Source organism: Nelumbo lutea, chromosome 3, assembly GCF_056320005.1.
Source record: "Nelumbo lutea isolate HS-2025 chromosome 3, American lotus-T2T, whole genome shotgun sequence".
In the NCBI taxonomy this organism is placed as follows: Eukaryota; Viridiplantae; Streptophyta; class Magnoliopsida; order Proteales; family Nelumbonaceae; genus Nelumbo; species Nelumbo lutea.
The window spans coordinates 36415269-36423445 of NC_142686.1; positions in this window are offsets into that span (position 1 = coordinate 36415269).

Consider the following 8177-nt stretch of genomic DNA (forward strand, 5'->3'; position numbering starts at 1 on the left):
CAAAATGGTCCATGTCAACTCCTTGCTCCATTACCCCCACCCTGCATTCTCCTAGACTCTCTCTCATCTTCCCTTCCCATCACTCCCATTAAGCCATGTCACCATTCCAAACTTAATTACCTAAAAATATTCCTAGAATCTCTCTCCTAAGGTATCTTCTTTAAGTCATTAGGACCCGAATCTATATCCACTCTCTCTCATTTAAAATATTTATATTAACTAATAAATAATTAAATACAGTTAATATTGAATCCAACCCATATTCAATGAGTATTAAATAGTGTTATTACCAAAAGTTAATAAATACAGTTAATAAATTACCAAAAATTAAACATTCCTTTTAGTACGAATATAAATTACCAAAAATTAATAAATATTGTTATTAACTAACTCATCATGACTTTTTAAAGTATTTTGGGTAAATATTGTTATATTATATTCATGTTAATTAACAACATTTTATAAAAATTGAAAACTCTTTAACTAATTTCTATAAATTTGAGAATTATATTTAACAATTATCAAAAAGTATAAACTTTTAATTATTTCTATTATTATAGTTAATGACCAAATGTAGATGGGGGAATAAAATATTATAATGTTGGAAAATGAAATTATTAATTAATTTATATTGGAAAATAAAAGATAAATTAGTGTAGTTTTGTTAGTAAACTACATAATTTTCGTAAAATAACATTTTGGAAATTAAAAGATATAAAATTTTTGAAAATTTATTTAAAATGTATTAAATAATTATTGAAATTTATTGGAACACTTTTTGGAAATTTTAGGAAAATTTATTACATTTGATAGATTTTGGAAAACTATTGAAAAATTATGTAATTTTCATTGTAGATTATTGAAAATTATTAAAGATAAATGAGTATGGGAAAGGGACAATTGTAATTTGAACCAATAACTACACAAATTATTAAGATAAATTAGTATAATATTGGAAAAGGGAAATTATTGGTTAGTTTGTATTAGAAAATATAAGATAAATTAGTATAACTATGTAAGTAAACCATTTAAAAAGAAAATAAATTATTTAATAATAATTTAAAAATAAATTTGAATAAATTTTCAAAATTACACAAATGTAATAAATTTTCTAATTTTTTCATAAAATTACATTTTTGAAAACTAAAGACAATTTAGTGTATTTTAAGAAAATTACCATGTGTTGATACTCAATATATCCTTTTGATCATTTTTGTCATCAAATTGAATATTAGGTTGACGAGGAATGAGTGTCTTGCCTTGAACCCACCCGACATTAGGGACGAGGTGGGGAAAGTTCAAGGATTCCCCATCCTTGATGAAGAGTGGGTGCCTTGCCCTAAACTCACTCGACATTGAGGATGAGACAAGGAAATTCGAGAATTCTCCATCTTTAATGGGGAGTGGGTGTCTTGTCCTGAACCCGCCTTACACTAGGGACAGGGCGGGGATGGGGTATGATGTCTTGACTATGCGGTGAAGACAAGAATGGGGTACCTCACCCCGAACCCGCCCAATTGCCATTCCTATAAAATTGTTAATTATTAGTGAAATTAATAAAAATGTTAGCTTTTATTATTATTGTTATTTATTTAAAGTTAATCAAAATTTTATTTAAAACTAATGAAAATAATAACAATTATTAAAATTACTATAGATTATTAATAAAATTATATTTATTAAAAATATTTGTTTATATTAAATTAACAATAATTATTTTCTATAAATTAATATTAAATAAAAATAAAATGATTAAAACTTTAAATATTAACAATAACTTTGAATACTTTTAATTAATTAATAGAAAATTTTAATTATTAATTTATGATCCCCGTGCTAGTAGTACTATACGCTATACATTGCCAACATTTTCCATAAATAGAAACATATAAGTATCGAAGATATTCTCAATGTGGGTGGGAGATCCTTACAGTCTTACACTCCGTCGGGCGCCAATCTAAACTCGTCCGAACTCTTTCAATTTCTAAGTTCAAACTTAGAAGTGAATTAACGTTATCTTGAATGGACTGGCTTAATTTATTAAAGAATGAAGAATGAAACTTTCCTCTCCTCAGCTCCTCTACTGCGACGCGCTAACCAACGAGGTTATCATCAATCATAAATGATGAAACCAAGAAGGTTGTCAGTCGTTGTCTTCTGAGTTCTGGCCATCATAGCGCGTGCCCAGTTTCATGTGTCTTTTTTGATATTATTATTAAAGGATTTCTTTAAACGTCATCTTCATTTTTTAAAATTACTTAAATATCCTTATCTGCTAAATGCTTTGGCCCGTCACTCGCTACGTACTCCAATAAAGAAAAAGAACTTTCAATCTCTCCAACCAGCCAGTTTGAGCTTTTTTTCCACTCTGTTTTTGGTGAAAAAAGTGTGATGTTTAGACTCAGTTTGGAAGGAGTACGAATATAAATATGTAGAGTGTAAATATAAATAAAATAGTACAAAATGCAAGATTTTTCACTCTATATATTTGTATTTGTACTCCGTCCACATTAAACTAACGAATAGGTTTATTTGTATTTACCAAAACAAAGAAAAAAAAAAGATTTATTTGTTTAATTTTTTCAAATTATCAAGGGAGAAATTTGGAGAAGTCTAAGCATAGAGGAAGTTGAATAATTTGTTAGAAAATAGAAGTGAGGGTTAAATAATTTACACTTCTTTATAGTTTGGAAGGAGTACTACAAATAATACAAAATACAAGGTTTTGCATTCAACATATTTGTATCTGTACTCCTTCCAAACCAAGTCTTAAAGTCAAACAATAGTGCATTTGCAATAATATATACAATTGCTTCATCTAAAATCAAAATTTCAATCAATCACATTAAAGATATTACATTGTCTATTTATTTATCATTAATGGTTACCTTTTACAAGGTGTATTTTCACATTTCATAAGATATACTTTCTAATTACCATATAAGGCTTTAACAAAGTTAAAAGATTCAATTGTAATGTATCGCTTTAGCATTCTTATGGAGGTTTTATATTTTAGCAGCTGGGTATCATCAATCTTTTGAAAACAAATCAAACATAGCAAACCGAGAATGTAGTAAGGTTTGATGGTTCAACTAGATGGTTTATTCCATGAAATGTCCAGACATCGCCATTGCTATTGGTTCTATTGGTGTTATCCTAACTGTAATAGGTACAAGGGGTTAAGGGAGGTCATACTTCCTACTTGGAGTGCAATTTGGGGAGGCCTAACCCAAGTCCAAACCGAACCAGCCCGAAATTTTACACATGCTAAGCTTGGATTTTCAATCCTCGGGCTGGGTTTGGACCCAAAAATTTAGGCTTTTTTACTTTGTAGGCTGGGCCCAGACCTAGCCCTTAGGTAGCCCGAATCCAACCCAATCTTGTCTCAGTCTGAGTCTGGCTGGACTATACACATTCATACATACATATATAGATATATATTTACATATATGCATACATATTTGTATATACATTTATATATATGCATAAATACATATATACATATTTACATAAATATATACATGCATGAATAATTTTATAACGGGTTTGTTGACCAATCCGAACCCAACAAGAGTGCATCAAATTACAATGTGGACTGGGCTCGGTTTAAGAAAATTGGACTTGACTTCCAGCTCGGGCTTTGGGCCCAAATCTTAAGGTTGGGCCTGAGTTGACAATAAACCTAGTCCAATCAACCCGATTTGCACCCCTACTTCCTACATTAGTGTAGATGGTGTACCTATAATTAAAAACTTTAGCTAGATATGGATTTTTTCCGTCTAGATTTTCCCTGACAATATAGAGACCAAGTTTCAGAGAGTAATATTAGGATTTCACGAGGGGTGGCTCATTAGTTGGTATATTAGCTGGTTCGCTCCAGTAGAGATAGGGATTCAAATACCACTACCACCAACTTTGGGATAGGGGTTTATAACTGTGATGAGTGTATCAATAAATATCAAAATAAAAAATAAAAAATAAAAGGTAGGATTTCAGAAATGGTTTTTTCTTTTATAGGCTGTATTTGGAAACGATGCAAATAGAGTGTAAATCCCGGTTCAGGGTAAATTTGCACTCTGGTTCACTTTTGCTTGTATTTGGCAATATTACATTTATGCATTAATAAATTTTAGAAAACACATTTTCCAATGCATATTTACATTGATAATAAAATGTAAAAGTACATCAATAAAAAAGAAGTAAATTTGCATTCAAATGGGCTTTTGATTAAAAAAAAAAAAAGACATGCTTTATTGAAATTTGTATTTGCATCCATTGAAACTAAAAGCCTATTTGATAAGAAGATAAATTTATCAATGCAAAACTAACTCAACTATGCAATTTATATGGACCATTTTATACTCTACACATTTGCATTCACACTTTTTTGCATCGTTTCCAAAAACAGCCTAGTCTCAAATTGTTATTTCGATGGATTGAATTAAAAACAAGACATAGAAAAATATATTCTTTAGAAGAGTTAGAAAGTGGGGAAGATGGAAGAGAATGGATTTAATTCGATCGAGAGACTACAAGTGAGATAATTTCAGGTGATCCAATCAAATTTGTTCTACCAATTTTTTTTCTGAAGTTTATAAAGTTTAACTAAAAAGGTAATTAATCTAGATCTAGATTTTCTTGGGGGAAGATCATGCTTATTAAGCATGTTCTCAGTGCGTATTATAGCATTATATTTGTTGGGTGGTGTCCCTCCTCCTAAGAAAGCTTTTAGAATAATTGAATCCATTATATTTGTTAGGGTGTTGATCCAGATTTTTTTTTAGTTCTCAATAACTACCTAGTAGGGCAGTCATTCCAACGATGAGATGTGTCGAGGTGGAAAATAGGGGTGTCAATGGTATTCGATATTCGGCATAATCGAATTGAATTCGAATAATTCGAATATCTAATTAGTCGAATTCAGATATCCTATTCTTACCAAATAGTTAATCATATTCGAATTCAGATATGACCTGATTTGATTCGATAAATATTCGAATTCGACTGATTATTTAATTCTTATATATAATATGTAAAATATTTTATATAATTTATATATAGTAATTAAGTTATATAAATATTTTATATATTTATATACTTTATATCAATAAAATATTGATTTTATATATTTATTAATTCTCTAAAATAATCAATTTATCGAATTTGAATCGAATCGAATATTCGAATATTAATTTTCAATATCCTTCGAATATCGAATTTTCTGATCGAATTCAAATTTGGATGTTGCCTCTCATCTGATTCGAATTCAATCCATTTACACCCCTAGTGGGAAAGTGTGTAAAAGCTAGAAAGGAGAGAGAAAGAGAGAGACCATTGAATGTAGCAGTGATGAGTCCAATAACGTCTTCCCAAGTTGGACCACCGCTTCGAAACTTCCACCCATGTCACCTAAGTTGGCTTCACGTGGCTAGTCATTACAAGAGTTAACCTTCAAGCATTAAACGGCTAGAATAGGGGTGGCCACGAGACAAGTTCTTCACAAGCTATTCGAGCTCGACTCGACTCGAGCCCAATTTACAAGTTCGATTAATAAACGAGACAAGTTCGATTAATAAAAATATTATAATTATTAACTTTTTAAATATCAAATAAAAAATATTTTTATATATAATTTTTTATTTTTATAAAATATTTTTTTCTCAAATCAAACTCGAACTTACGAATTTTTTACTCGAACTCAAGGTTCTAGTTCGAGTTCGAGCCTTATACTACCGTGGCGAACCAAGCTCAAGCCAATGCTCTCGTTTAATTCACCCAAGCCAAGAAAATTACCGAGTTGCCCCCCCCCCTCCCAAGGTGTGTGAACTAGCGAGAATACCTTTGAGGTGTGCTATGTGGCATCTTCTCATTGGCGCCAGAGATTCTGCTACATCAATAACATTTGAAGAAACCTATGATTATGAAAGAGGTATGAGGGTATTTTGGTCTACATGTAATTTCAAATTAAGTCAACTGAGTACATTTTTGGTTGTTGGAAGGTGGTGGATCGCATTAAGCTAACAAAGGGGTGGTTCTTGTCCTGCTACATTAGCAGACACAAGAGGTTGGAGTCCCTTTTCAAAAAGGCAAAGTTCTGAAAATGCCAAGAACAAATGGAGGGAAAAGATAAAAAAAAAAAGGAAGCAGTGAAAGAAATTAATGAACCCTCTAAGGCATGCACCAAGAACAAATGGATACAGCCTTTTTATCAAAAAGAAGGAAAAGTTGTAAGACAAGAGGCGTGTAAGTAGAGGAGTGCTAAAAGAACTCAATAATGCACATCTCATATTCATCCAAAGAAAAAAGCACCGCTTATAATAAGCCGATCATATACTGTGGCCCTATTGATCTGTATTATTGAAAGTCTTAGCCACCAAATTGAAATCATTATTACTAGGAATTATAACTCCAATCAGGTGGCTTTTCTAAAACGAAGGCGGATTGTTGATAACATAATAATGGCAAGAGAGCTGCTCGTTCATCAAATGGGGAGACATAAAAGCAAAGAGAAATGGATGGCCATTAAGTTGAATATGTCAAAAGCATATGATCATATACTGTCTTTGTGAATATATTTATTATATCCATTGGAGGTGATGAAGAGAATGGGATTTTCATTTGAATGGTGTGATCTAATCAAATAACACCGAATGGTGTCTAGAAGAATATTTACAACAAAGAGTTGTCTAAGATGAGATTCTATTATTGGGTTCACAACAATCATTCATAAGATAAAATCACAAAATGTTATATTTATAAAGTTTTTCACAATAAAAGAAAATGAAAAATAGTAAGCAATATTATGACTTGTAATCCAAAACTAATTCTTGAGTTTTACACCTATTCTTCCTCTCCTAACATTAAGAACAAAATAAGAAAAGAATTCACTCTTACACCAAGAGCATTTCTCTTCTCTCAACCTCTTACCTTTTCCTCTCCTAAAATAAAGAGCAAACTTATTAAGCCCTAGGTGCAAAAAAGAACATTTTATATATAAGACCCACTTTAACCTAAATAAAGAACCACAACAACCGTTCATGATGACGCTTGAAATCACCAAAGTTAAGGCGATTGTTTGGCATCGTTGCCGTTTCCTGGAGCAACAGCACTACATCAGCACCACGTAGGAAAAAATGGTGCTCCAAGAAACAACCATCTGTTTGGAACCATTTTTCCATAGAAAACGGTGCTCCAAGCCATGCCTTGAAAATCGAGAAGGCATGGTTTGGAGCAACGCCAAATTTGGCATTTCTTGGAGCTGCAGCTCATTGCTGCCAATAGGGCAATGATGTGGTAGTAATGTGGCACTGGATAATGGGTAGAAGTGCAAAAAATGTTTCCTAGAGCATTGGTACCAAATAGAAAAAGTTGTTGTTGCTCCAGGAAATATTTTACCTAGCAGCAACGACTCCAAACAAAAAAAGGGCATCATGTTGCACATCATGCTGCATCTGCAGCATCGATGCCAAACATATACAAGAGTGTCTGGAAACACACCTCGGTCTAGGTAAAATCCTGCAATCACAATCATTCTGTTAGAAGCGAGGCCTCGGGGCGAAGAGTTTAGCTTCGATCAAGGCAAAGCCCATTAGAGCAGCAAGGTCAAATCCTACAATCACAATCATTTTGTCAAAAGCGAGGCCTCAGGGCGAAGAGTTCAACTTCGATTAGGGCAAAGCCCATTAGAGCAGCAAGGTCAAATCCTGCAATCACAATCATTTTTTCAAAAGCGAGGCCTCGGGGCGAAGAGTTCAGCTTCGGTTAGGGCAAAGCCCATTAGAGCAGCGAGGTTAAATCCTGAAATCACACTCATTTTGTCAAAAGCGAGGCCTCGGGACGAAGAGTTCAGCTTTAGTCAGGGCAAAGCCCATTAGAGCAGCCGTTACAGCCTTGCATTGAGATTATATGGGGAGATATCCCCAAGATTGCAAATGGCGTTGGAACTGTGTGGGCATGGGCTTGACCTGGGAAGATTTCGACAATCAACTCAGTTTGTTGAAAGATGAGGTAAATCATAGTTTTTAAAACCGACTCGGAGACTGAATTGATCAGGGGTCTGGTTATTAGGTCGAACGGTCAGACCGTTTTAACCAAAAATTAAAAATAAAAATAAAAAATGGTCAAAATCGTTCAAACGGTTAACTGCCCGATTCAGCAGTTCACTGACCAAAATCAAC